Genomic DNA, 13,333 nt, shown 5'->3' on the forward strand with positions numbered 1-13,333 from the left:
GAGAAGGCGTTGTTAAATGACAGGAGTTATTGCAGTATGGAGTATGGAGAGAAAAGTCTTTTGGCATAGACAATGTGAGGCGAGTGTCCTCAGCGCTGCACAGGAAGGTCTGGTAACAGAAGCATACACTCCTGGAGAGGAGTCAAACGCTCTGGGTTGTTTGCATTTCTTTAAACCAATCACAATTGTTTAGGGGGACGCTAAGCTCCAGACACAGTGACGGTGGCTCTGCAAAAAAGTCTCGAGAAGGAACTTATTTTGATGGAATATTTTACCCCGCAACAGAAAATGCCACATACAATAATAAATGAAGTTGACTGTTCACACAATAAACAGTTACATGACCTATTTAAATTAGCTGGATAAATGGTTAAACATCATGAGCTCTTACCAGTGTATCTCCGTCCACAGCAATCCCACCAATCAGTCCCAAAACGTCCCAGTTAGAGAGGAAATGCCGTAAACATATTCTTTATAAATCCTTTGCTTTCATTCCCTGAAAGAATCAAGCAGGCCTGCCTTGTGGCATGATCCAAATGTTTTTTAAAACTTGCCATTTTCAGCGTGTAACGTTAGCTTGGTAGCTCAGAGGTTCCAGTTAATGTTGTGATTGTAGTTTAATGTAACACAAAGAAAGTGGGAAGTAAGGGACATCCGGCAGAAGTTCAGGCGGGGCCGTAACTATCCCGGTAAATGGAACATTGTCCATCCAGACTATGAGGGTATTAGACTATTGTCTATGGGTGGTGATGGTGCAGTGGATATGACACATGCCTTTGGTGTGGGAGACCCGGGTTCGACTCTCACTGCGATACATCAACCAATGTGTTCCTGAGCAAGATACTTAACCCCTAGTTGCTCCAGAGGAGTGCGACCTCTGACATATATAGCAATTGTAAGTCGCTTTGGATAAAAGCGTCAGCTAAATGACATGTAATGTAATGTAATGAGGCGACTGACGGCACATGAGACTCTGCTGACAGAGAAGGAGCTGGACTTCCTGCAGGCAGGGGCGGATCTACCGGGGTGGCATAGGGTGGCAAATGCCACCCTAAAAGAAAGCCTTGCCTCCCCTGCTGCCACCCCAGTTGGCAGCAACGAATTAAAAGTTATGGCCGATTTGACAATTTGCGAGCGCGAATCTCCAATGTCCGACTGCAGTGAATGCAGCACGAGATGACGCCAGAGCGGCAAGAGCCTGATTTGTTTGGAAAACTGAGCGGCGCGAAGCGAGGGAGCCAGGAGTCGTGAGGAAAGGAGACACAGGAGGAAAGAGGTCAAAATGGATTAACTATCTGTCAAGAAATGAAATAACGAAAGCACAGTGCTAGCATAGTTGCGATGCTGATTTTGAGATGATAAAAATCAGGTTGAAGAACGTTATTTCGCTAACTATACATATAATGTTAGTTAGGTCTGACGTTTGTTCTGTGTAAAGTCGGCTATAAAAGCTAATATTGATTCAACGTCTGTCAATGAAAACGTTGTAAAGTTACTTTGAATCTTACAGAAATGAAGAGGAAAGGTACCATATGTAGTTTTTTTCTCACCAAAGAGAAAAGCGAGAGAAATAGAAAATGAACAACTGAGCAAGGTAGACGGAGAAGATGAGGTGGAAGGAGAGAGAGAAGACAAAGACGAGGTGGAGAGAAAAGGACAACAGAAACGTGACAGAGAGAGAATACAAGGCCAAGGCGACCAGGGACAGGAGGAGGTGGAGAACACCACAGCGGTGAAGATATGGAGGGAGAGCATCACCAAGATGAGGAGGGAGAAAGCCAGAGACAAGATAACGTACAGAGCTCAGACAGTGAAAGGGAAAGCAGAGTGCCTGGGCCATCACCAACCATCTCCAGTCGAGCTGCTCCACATGGTATGGAAACTGTTGCTGCATATATACTAAGTTACATATGAATAAGAACAACAAATGACAAAGACGGACATTTTGCTATAATATTTAAGAGACATTGCTTAGACTTCAAATAAATATAAAAATTCATGTTTGCTTAAATATGAATAATTAGAGAAAGTTGTCAGTGTGAAAGTGTGATGAGATGGGGAGATGAGTTTTTATATTTTGTGTAGAATGTATTTTAGATCTATTGCTCAGATTAAATTAAAAAATTAAACAAATGAACCTAAAAATACTCTCCCAGGCTAAAATGTTAGTGTGTGTTAACACAGTCTGATGGTTAGAACTAATCAATGACAGTTCCTAATTGATTATATTTTTACTAGTTAGTTACTAATATAATTAGTTTAGATCTAATTCAGTATGAATCTTTCCTCCCCTCCATCTTCTAGACATATCCAGGTCCAGGTGTGAGGTGCCTTCCCTAAGGCCGGTTACACACTGGATACGTCGCGCGAGCGTGTCAGCTGCGTGGCGTGTCCGTTTATATTTCGGCTCCCATGTTAACAGGTTAGAGCTTACACACCGGACCAACGCCTATTTTTCACGCGACACGCAAGCGTGTTGGAAGCGTTTCCAGGCAAAATAGAATACGAAAAGATGTTTATATGTCATTTTGACACAAATACATATTAATAAATGACATTTTGATGTTTGAAAGTATCTAGGTTTTGACATAAATGCAGATATAAATGTAATTTAAAATATAATAATAAATAATTCTCAATGTTCAAATATTGCACCTGTCAATACAGAACGAAATATTCTGTAGCCTATTTTGCCGTCAATACTGCCGACGTTGTCTTTGCTGTAATCAGATCACAGTTCAGTGGGTGCATTTTCCAAAAGAATGCTTTAATTCTGAAAAATAAATTTGGTCCCACATGAAACTCACTCAATGTCTTTCTAATATTATTTCTTAGATATGTAGGCTACATACCAAGTAAATTCATGAATATTAACTGAGATACCCCATTATGTTGTGAGCATTAGGCCTGTGTGTGCTGTTGGCAAAAGTGTGTCTAATCTGTCTGTGTCTATGTCTGACCTGGGCTGGCACATGTTCACGTTTAAAATTGTGTGCGTGCACGAGCACTATGGTCACGCGCTAAGTTCCCGGTTTTAGTTCCAGGAAATCTGGTCACCCTAAGCAAATAAATGTTGACTTTAGTTTTCACACGGGACACAAACAGCGGGCCCTGGTGAAAGTCCTGTGTTAGTTTGACCCATCCATCCGATGGGTCACTCTGTACTGTACATCGCCCTGCTGTCCTGGCTCAGTGTGACATATACCGTATCTATTTGTCTTGACTCATCAGTATAAATTACCAAAAAATAAAATAATAATTCAAAGGTAGAAGACAGTATTTAAAGGTGCATTTCAGTAAGAAACAACTCAAATTAAGAATGGGGAAAATGAGGAAAACTTCAGTAGCGAGGCAGAAAAAAGCCACACCTGGGGGGATTTAACTTCTGGCTGTGTCTCTGTCACATTGTGCAGTGTCTGTCTCTGGCAGCTGACTGTGTGTGTGTCTCTGTCACATTGTGCAGTGTCTGTCTCTGGCAGCTGTGTGTGTGTGTGTGTGTGTGTGTGTGTGTGTGTGTGTGTGTGTGTGTGTGTTTTTGTTTGGCTTTGTGTGAGTATGTGTGGGTACATAAGTGACTGTGCTTGTGTGTGATTAGCTGTAAAGTACAACTGTTAATGGCCACTTCAGCTCCTGCTTACCAACAATGCCACATAGACTCCGTTACCTCACAATAGGATTTATTCAAATTGCCAACGATTACTAAGGGACATTTTTTTTGTGTGTGTGTGTGTGTGTGTGTGGGGGGGGGTTTAAAAGCTGTTCAGTTTAATAATTGAATTATACATAAAGACTGGAGGCCAGGGACAGTTTACCAGAGCTCTTGGGGATGTCGTCCAAATGTTTTTTTATAGCTTTTTAGCAGTTTTATTATATAGTAGGGTAGGTTTGTGAGAGAGAGAGAGAGAGAGAGAGAGAGAGAGAGAGAGAGAGAGAGAGAGAGAGAGGAAATTACAGGAGAGGACAAGAAAATAGAAAATAGCTTTTTGAGCCACCTAGAAACAACCGGAAGCTGTAATTCATCTTAATTTTTCAGAATGAAATGCATTTTAGTTTTACATACTTTATCTTTTCTACCATTATATATATTTGCCATATTTATTTACATGCATTTTTGCATATAAGAATGCGTGTATACCTTTTTTTAGACACTTTGGCTACGTTAAAGATCAGTGCAGGATGCAGAGCTATTCTCTTGTCTGTACTTATTTAATTACATATGGCATTTTGTCTGCAAGTGGCCATGAAGGTGGTTCCTAGTCTCAGCGTCGTCCATTACAATCATGAGCTGTTTTCTCCGATGAACAATTTCCAGAGAATCAGATCCAGACATTGTCAAGTTTCCGCTGTATGTCATTATTGTGAAATTCAAATAAAAAGAGTTAGAAAAAAAAAACGTTTCTGTTTAACACATGTAGCACACAACATGCGATTGTGTCAGACGCGTTCTCTCTTACTGGAAATCCCCTGTTTGGTTAAGGTGACGGGTGGCGCGTGCAGGAGGCAGGACATGGCATGGATTAAACCGCGGTCATGTAGCTACATTACATGTAGTTTGTAATCTGGATTTGTTGGACGATTTGGGCGTCAGCCCCTTCCAAGAGAAGTTCCTGATTCTCGTTGTCTCTCCAATTAAACATTTCCGTTGGCCTATCCCGGACGAGCCCCCAGTTTGTTAACACCCTGCTCTTAGGCCCCAACAAATAGCAGACACACCATGATAAAGTTTTACAAAACACACTTTATTAACCAAATCAAACCAAAATGGACCACATTAAAGGATCATTGTTTGGGCTGTGGGTGTCAGTATAGTCAGTGGTGTGTGTGTGTGTGTGTGTGTGTGTGTGTGTGTGTGTGTGTGTGTGTGTGTGTGTGTGTGTGTGTGTGTGTGTGTGTGTGTGTATAGTGTGCAGACAAAGCAAACAGAGCTGCAACAGAAGGGAGAGCTGGAACAGCAGCAACCGGCAGGCAGGCAGAGAGAGGCAGAGAGACAGGCGATTCGTGTGTAAACAAGACACAGCAGGGTATATCCCTTTTACCCTTCTTCACCCTCAGATGTTTGTACCGGTTTGGCGTGAGCCGCATGATAGATGAATTAAACGTCATTAACACACCCACTCAAACGCTGTGAAATCTCCGGAAAATGAGCTGCTCTATTCTCACATATGGGCTCAGCTGGACATTACTCAGACTTGTGTACCCGGGAGCTGGCAGGGTAAGGACTTTTTAATGTCCGGTCCAACTTATTAGGACATTTGTGCTCACATACAGCTCCTCCAGGTAATGTCTAGATAAGTTCAGGGTTGCAGTGTATGTGTGAAAGGAGCTTTAGACTGCTTACTTAAAGTGCTCATATTATGCTCATTTTCAGGTTCATAATTGTATTTCGAGGTTATATCAGAATATGTTTACATGGTTTAATTTCCAAAAAACACCATATTTTTGTTGTACTGCACATTGCTGCAGTCAGAAGCAGAGTATGAGGGCGTGCCCTGACAGTACCTAGGTAAGGACTACTAGCCAGTCAGAAGCAGACTATAAGGGCGTGTCCTGACAGTACCTAGGTAAGGACTACTAGCCAGTCAGAAGCAGAGTATGAGGGCGTGTCCTGACAGTAGCTAGGTAAGGACTACTAGCCAGTCAGAAGCAGAGTATGAGGGCGTGCCATGCTAGCAGCTAGGCGAGCATTATAACGTGTGTTCCAAAGTGACCACGTTTGTCTCTGAAGTAAAGGCTGGACTACAATAGAGCTGTTTGGAGCAGTTTGTGAACAGTGTTTTCTGTTGGAGATGGTAAGTCCCTTTGGGGTGGACTTTGGGCTTTTTCACTTTGTAAACCTATAATGTGCACAAAAAAAGATATATAACACAATAAAGGAAAGGGAAAAAGCCAAAAAGCATAATATGAGCACTTTAAGTTCCTGCAGTACAAAAGGGCTATTAAGTTTAATTTGTCGACAGAGGGAAAAAATGTTTCTCTAACTTTTCCAGCTGCTTTGGGACTCTAACTTGTGACTTTCTTGTTATTATCTTTAGGTTACACCGCCGTATGTACACAGAAACAGCTAATTCAGCTACTCAGCGGGCATTATAAGGAAAGTTTCTGCAGTTAAGAGATGGTGCATCCTCCAGGTGTTCACACTGGCTGCCTTCCCGAATGCAGAAGGAGGAAGTTGCTTAACTGTGGTATAAAAGTGTACAAGTTGTCCAAGGCGATGGAAAAGTGGGCTGAAACGGGGTCAGAGGTTACTTTTACATTAACCTCCTGCTTCCTACCCGGAGGACATGCAATTTGTCTCTCTGACAGGTGCAGAAAGATGGATCACAGAGAGCTCAGCTTATCCCCAACGATCAGGCAGAAGAGACACTCTAACACCTAGATGTAAACCTTAAAGAGCAAAGAGTACACAAACAGGAGAGTGCTGCTTACCAGTGACATTAATGACTTGAAAATATTGGTGCAAAAGAAGAAAGAAGAATTAATAATAAAAAGGAAGAGAAGTCTTCATGACAGAACCTGCTGCTTTAGTTCAAAAGTTGTTTAACCCTCCTGTTGTCCTTGGGTCAAATTTGACCCATTTGCAAAAAGTTTCTAAGTCACAAATTTGGGTTTTCTTTCAACCAAATTTTCAAAAAAAAAAATAACGTGGATGGTTCCGTACAAGAATTACTCTTCACAATTAACATAAATGATCACTTCTTTCTTTGAATTTGGGTGTTTTATTTAATTTCATAGTATTTAAAAAATATATATTTTAAATCATAAAAGAATGTTGAAAAAAGTGACAAAAATTTCGAAAAAGACACCCAAATTTTGACCAGAAAAAGAAAAAGTTGCTTGGTTGACGAGAAGACATCACAAAGGTTAAATGCATCGGGAGCAAAAAATGTCAGAAAAAGCTTAAAAAAACGTGGAGAAAACCCCCCACAAAAATGTCCAAAGGCTCGGAAAAAAGTCAACAAAAACATCGGGAAAAGTGACAAGAAAAACTTGGATAAAAGTGTCAAGCATTGAAGAAAAAAGTTTAACTTTTGACCTAGAAAATCAAAAAGTTGCATGGTCGACGGGAAGACAACACAAGGGTTAAAGTTTCCTGCCAACAGTCAGTTTATTTGAACCATAAAGTAGTAGTTATTTAAACCCAAACTATGATCTTACTCTAAACCCACCCTAAAAGTTCCTTAACATAAAGAAAGCAACAAGTGCTTTAAAGAAAATCCATAAAATAAGTTGTTTGTCCATGCCCTCCAGAACAACACAGAGAAGCTTTTATCAGTGCCTTCTTAAAAATGTTTAAAAAGGATAAACAATGATGATGATAATAAGAATGCTTGTTTGTCCAGTCAGTGCCAGTTCCTCAAATTAGCCATGTGCGTCGTGCCTTTTGCTTTTCTTAGAAACAGCAGCAGACAGTCCCCTCTCTTGTAACTCTTTTTTGCACCTTCCCCATTAAACCACTGAACTGATCATGTCCGCCTGCTTTTCTTTGCATTTAAGTCCCTACTTGTTATACCTGTTTTCACCGGTTGTGACAAATATGTTTAAATGAAAGTCAATCAAAATCACTTCTTCTGTACACTGAGCGACAAAAATAACCAGTAAACCTTAAACTCAAGTACTGAGACAAACACCATGCAGTTTAAGTGTAAAGGGCAGCAACATGCAGAGTAATGTACATATAACATTATATAATATACAGAATAAACAGCTGGAAGAATGATATGAATACTGTGTATAGGCTACAAATCAGATCAGGGGTGCAACTACCCAGTGTCAGAGGGGTATGCAGCAACAATTTTGGCGGTGAGTGGCTTTCCATCTCTGTTTGCACTATTTCCCCCCCCAAGAAGGACACAGTGAATAGGTTTGTCAACAGAACTTCAAACCATACTGGACATTTAGTTTTGTGTGGTCTAACTAATAGAACTCCTACGTGATGCCATCGCAGACCTCATGTCTGTCTCATTCATTCCTTGCCTGTGTTCTTCTCCACTAAGACATATTGTCAAACAAACATTATGTAATAGATTTTTCATTAGTTTTTCCATATCAATAATATTAAGAAATTAATCTGTTGGTATCAAGTGTCTCCCCCTACACTTCCACCTAATGTTAGACCTGCCTGTTGCCTTCCCCTGACTTTCCTGATCCACCATCCTCACACCTGAATGACATGAACTCACTGTTAAATATAGCAGCCTAAATTCAATTCTTAAATCAGCCTAGTGATGGCATCAGGTAAGACAACTATTATGCAGTAAGGTTGTGCTGCTGTTGAAATTACATTAATTTCACACATTTTGTATTTAAATTTTTCATATTTATTTGTTTTTCTTCTTGTCATTTATTGTGCATGCTACCTTATATTTACCAGTTATTATTTGACCTTAATAAAATTGAGATATGTCATGCATGGGATTGGTACCATAGGGTTTAACCAAAACCTAAATGTAGCTATCAGCAACATTGGTTTGCATTAAGGTAGCAAACACTAGCCAGTCTGTTAACATGAATATTTGCAAGCCTCCAAGTTTGGTAGCAAATCTATGCATGATTCCATGGTAAACCAGAGTTATTGCATTAGTTATGTTTTCAAGATTCTTGTCATTTATTGTACATGCTACCTTATATTTACCAGTTTTCAGCTCAGTAACCTCGGTTTTGCATATTCTCAGCTAGCTGTAGCGCATACCCACTTTTTGCGCCACTGAATCAGATATATGGACAGAAGTATAAATATTAGTGAGTACGTGAGAGCATTATTTAAGGAAGCTAAACTAGAAATAAATTAAAATACCAAGTGATCTGTTTTAGATGAAGTTAAGGTTCTGGACTGACTCAAATAATATGCTTCTTAAAGGGGTGATAGAATAATTATATAGGGTATTTCACACTGTTCTTTAAGGTCTCCTATGTTAGGTTTGAGAGAGATTGAGGACCCAAATGCAGAGTGAGGCAGACAGGCAGGAGATGGCTTGAGTTCAGGGATTTAATGGATAACAAAAAACCGCAGCTCAGAGGCTGGAAAAACCACACGAGGAAACTAAGAGAAAAATACAAAAGCAACAGGAAAAACACAGGCTGACGGCATCACGGGCAGGAAAACAAAAGGAGCTAACTACAAGGACAGGACACAACGAAATTCAAACTGGGAGCTTCAGGGCACAAAATGATCTGACAAAAGACAAGGGGAAGACAAAGACTAAATACACAGGGTAACGAGGAAACAAGAGGCAGGTGACACAAGGGCTGGGAAACAGGTGGAAAACATCAGGCAATCACACAGGCGGGAAAACACAAAGTAAAGCTAGACAAGACAAGACAGAAAACAGACTATCAAAATAAAACAGGAAACAGGAACAACAGACAGGAAACATGAAATAAACTAAACACAGAGACTTGACACAAGATACAGCGACACAACAGGGAACAGAAATATACAGAATAATTATACAAAAAACAGAAAATGTACAAAACCATAACATCCTAATAGGGTATGAAACATTGGTTGGGCTGAAAATGTCCCAGTTGCTATTCTTTTGGGCCCTTATGCATCCCTGTGGAATGTCTCTATTTGGAACGACAGCTTTTCTTCCAAATATGGTATGCTCATGAATATTTAGATGAGCTGCACGCTGATTGGTTGAGGAACCACATACACATACATTGGAGACGAGACAGCAGGTCTCATATTTCAGACACTGCAACGTTATACATTGTTTGTCTGCTATTTCGTTATTAAATTCACTTCTGAGACTTTTTTAAGCGAGAAATCAACTATATAAAGCTCAAATATGGGCCGTTTTACGAAAATGTATGGCTAATTGCAAATTTGGTAAGACGTGTTTGACTTCAGGAGCTCCAGACAGTCTGACGAGAAAGCAGGAGCCTGCTGGGCTCCATACCCAGGGGAAAGTCACCGTTTCTGGGTTACTGGACTACCGGGGCTTGGGGCTTCCAACTATTGTATATTTACAGTTTGAATTTCGTCACGGCATGTATATCACAGCTCCCTAAGGTCTTACAAAGCTTAGCTAACACTTTTGTCTGATTTCAATTTAATGCATTTTTGTGAATTTTAGAGGTCTTGTTAAGCCTGGTTCACACGGCAGGATAATTAGGCCTATTTTAGCCCCGATTCACCCCTTCCGACAATCTTAAGGATGCTCCGATTATGGTAAAATGATCTGATCAGATATTCCTGCCGTGTGTGGTGTGTTAAGACTGCTCTCGTCTGCTCGGAAGGACGTCGGGACCGCTCCCATCTCAAATCGGGGATATCCAACACGGTGGATTGTTTTGGCCCGATTTCTCCTCGTGTGTGGTGTCCCCCGGGGACAAACGAGCACGCAGCCTGTGGACTGAGGCGTGTAGCCAATCAGAAAGAGAGGTGACGAGGCAGCGAGGAAAGAACCGGGAAACAAAATCAAAACAGCCGGCAGCACCGCGCACCAGAAAGTCAGGTGGACGTCGGAGATAAGTAGAGCAAGTATAGTCCATGCTCGCGTTGTCTCCACTTCTTTGACCATCGCCTTTTCTTTTGATAATGGTTTTTTTTCGGTTAAAAACAAACTACAAACTATCGCCACTGCATCCTCTTCGTCCGCCATGATTGTTTACTCTGAAGTCACGTTTGATCTCGAGGGATTTTGCTAGATTTCCCGTCTGACCTGGGAATGCTCGGGAGTCAAATCGGTTCGTGTGTGATGTGTTGATTTTGCCGTGTGCTGCGCACCACACGCTGTACGACCAAAACTGTTAGACCGTGATTTTTTTATCGCCGTGTGTGGGGTCTCTCAGGATTGGAAAATCGGCCGACAATTTTAAAATCGTCCCGTGTGAACCAGGCTTAAGGAGGAGGCAAGCTAGCGCTCATTGATTGAGCTCCATCCAGCTCACTCGCGGACAAGAAGCATTTATTTCCCCGATCGTTTGTTTAAATTACTCAACACACATATCCATTATAAGATTAACTGGAACCTGTGGTAACAGATTGCGGGCGTAACAAGCTCGCTGACCGCGCTCTCACTCACACACACTGGCCATTTAGCAGGAAGAGGGGAGGGAGAACAGCGAGCTGTAGGCCCTGGAGCTCTGTCAGGGCAGCGGCGTTTGGTAGTCCAGTAACCCAGAAACGGTGACTTTGCCTGGGTATTGAACACCGTGGGCTGCCAGCCGTGACGGAGCTCCATCTAGCTCACAGCGGGCCGAGGTCTGTGAAGGACAGGCCGGGCGGCGAGGCAGTAACCCAGGCAGCACCGGCCGCTGAATTCCGACACAGAGTTGGACAAAATTTGCAATTAGCCATCAATTTTCATAAAACGGCCCATATTTGACCTCTACATAGTTGATTTCTTGCATAAAAAAGTCTCAGAAGTGAATTTAGTGGTAAAATAGCAGATGAACAATGTATACAATTTCTGAGATCTGTGCGACCTATTCAAAAGACTAAGCTGATCTCAGATCAGTGGTGTAGCCTATGTAAATGTTGGGGCGTGACAAAGATAGAGACTAGAACCAAATAAGGTAGGAGTTAAGGAGTTGACGTCAACTTTTAGCTTTGTTGAGATTCGCCTGTTTTCAGCAGCAGTTTCAAATTGTGAGATTTCCAGAGGAAAGAGGTGTCAATGGGATTTTGAGCTTCTATGTATGTCCTATTTACCCACCAAACTGTCGTTATTCAACTATGACAAGGTAAAATCGGTTTTGCATTCTATCACCCCTTTAAAATGAGATTAGATCAAGACTTGAGTATCTTTGTCCAGCTCAGACTAAAATAGAAACAGCTCGGCACAGAAAACACATTCAGTCATCCATCAACATATCATTTAGTTATCTACTAATGTAATATATGATGAGATGATGTTTAAAAGCAGAGGACTCTGTGGTGAGTTGATGTTGTTGATCAGTGGATTCAGACAGAGGTAGAAAGCTCTGCAGCGTTTTCATAGATCACCGTACCTTCATCTTCATCATCATGCTCCTGTGAAAATAAATGTCTGATTTAACACAGATTTTGCTCTGTAAAGTTCTAATTGTATACACATTTCATCATTCGTTGTTTAAACTCACAATGTGTTCTTCCGTCTGTGTTTTGTTCCCTGAAAAGACAAAAGAGTAAATTTTAGCTACCGCAATAAAAATCCAGATTCATCTTTATAAATATGTTTCCCCTGAATGTTCTCACCTTTAGCTCTTGCCCATATGTTGACCGCCACAACACTTGTTATGAGTGTTGCTAAACCCAGAGGCACGACGATGATCCTCCAGCAGCCTGAAACAGGAAGTTAGAAGTGTTAAATATAGTCAGAGGTGTTATGATGACGAGCTACTTGTTAGCGTGTTCTTGTGCTGTCTCTATATCTCTAATATATGAATGAACAAAGTGTCTTTTGCCTGCATGTCTTTTCTGACTGTAAATGTAGTTCAGTTCTGTTCAGTCACTACCTTCAGGTTTTCCTCCATCGTTGTTGTTTTCAGATGTTGGGTTGTTTGTCTCTTCTGATGTCCGATTATTTCCTGTTGTCATTGGTGATTTATTCATGGTAGTTGTTGCATCATCACCATAACAAACACAACAACACTGTTCAGTTAGAAAAAACTTTAAAACAAATGACAGAATGATGTGATATTAAAACCTCAGATTTAAACAAATATCTAACTATAAATTGAGGAACCTCTGTGTGTATGTGGATCTTTCAAACGACGTCACACGCAGCACGCTGTTGCGAGGCTCTCTACAGCAGTGAGGGAGGGAAGTTCCATCCCTAGCAGCGGTTCACTGGCTCTGCTACCAACAGAGAGCCTACGAGCCTCTGTACAGCAGTGGGGCGGGTTCAGAATAGTAACTAGCGTCTTTCTGTAGAAGAGAGACGGCTGTATTGTTGGGAGATATTGAGGTCTTTCTCTCTTGCGGTCGCCAAAGTCACCTCTCTCTGTCACTTCTGACTGAGGAGCAGCAGCGAGCCAATGGGCCATAAAACCAAATGTTTTTTCGCATGTTAGAATTTACACGATAAAGTTGTGGGAGGGAAAAAATACTGGAAACCAAGCAATCGGCCAAACCAAACAGGCACACGCTCGTTTAATGTAATTATCCACAGTGTGGATGTGTGATTTCAAACAGCTCATCATAGTCTCACCTGGTCCATCGTTGTTGTTTTCAGATGTCGTGTTGTTTGTCTCTTCTGATGTCCGTTTATTTCCTGTTGTCATTGGTGATTTACTTGAAGTTGGAGATATTGTAGTTGGTGCATCATCACCTTAACAAACACAATTACAAAACTGTATAATACATAATGACAAAGAATGACGAATTATTAAAATCTCAGATCTA

At 41.2% G+C, this 13,333-nt stretch overlaps 1 protein-coding gene and 1 long non-coding RNA gene across 2 annotated transcripts in view; one reads left to right on the forward strand and one right to left on the reverse strand.

Moving 5' to 3' along the window:
- Nucleotides 1–13,333, forward strand: part of LOC116045413 — a 977,204-nt gene that overhangs the window by 61,293 nt on the left and 902,578 nt on the right. The window lies entirely within an intron of this gene.
- Nucleotides 12,065–13,235, reverse strand: LOC116045424. Its single transcript, XR_004103917.2, has 3 exons — nt 13,140–13,235; nt 12,185–12,271; nt 12,065–12,098 (listed from the first exon to the last, which is right to left on the reverse strand). It is a non-coding gene; the product is annotated as an uncharacterized LOC116045424 (long non-coding RNA).

This window comes from Sander lucioperca, chromosome 19, assembly GCF_008315115.2.
Source record: "Sander lucioperca isolate FBNREF2018 chromosome 19, SLUC_FBN_1.2, whole genome shotgun sequence".
In the NCBI taxonomy this organism is placed as follows: Eukaryota; Metazoa; Chordata; class Actinopteri; order Perciformes; family Percidae; genus Sander; species Sander lucioperca.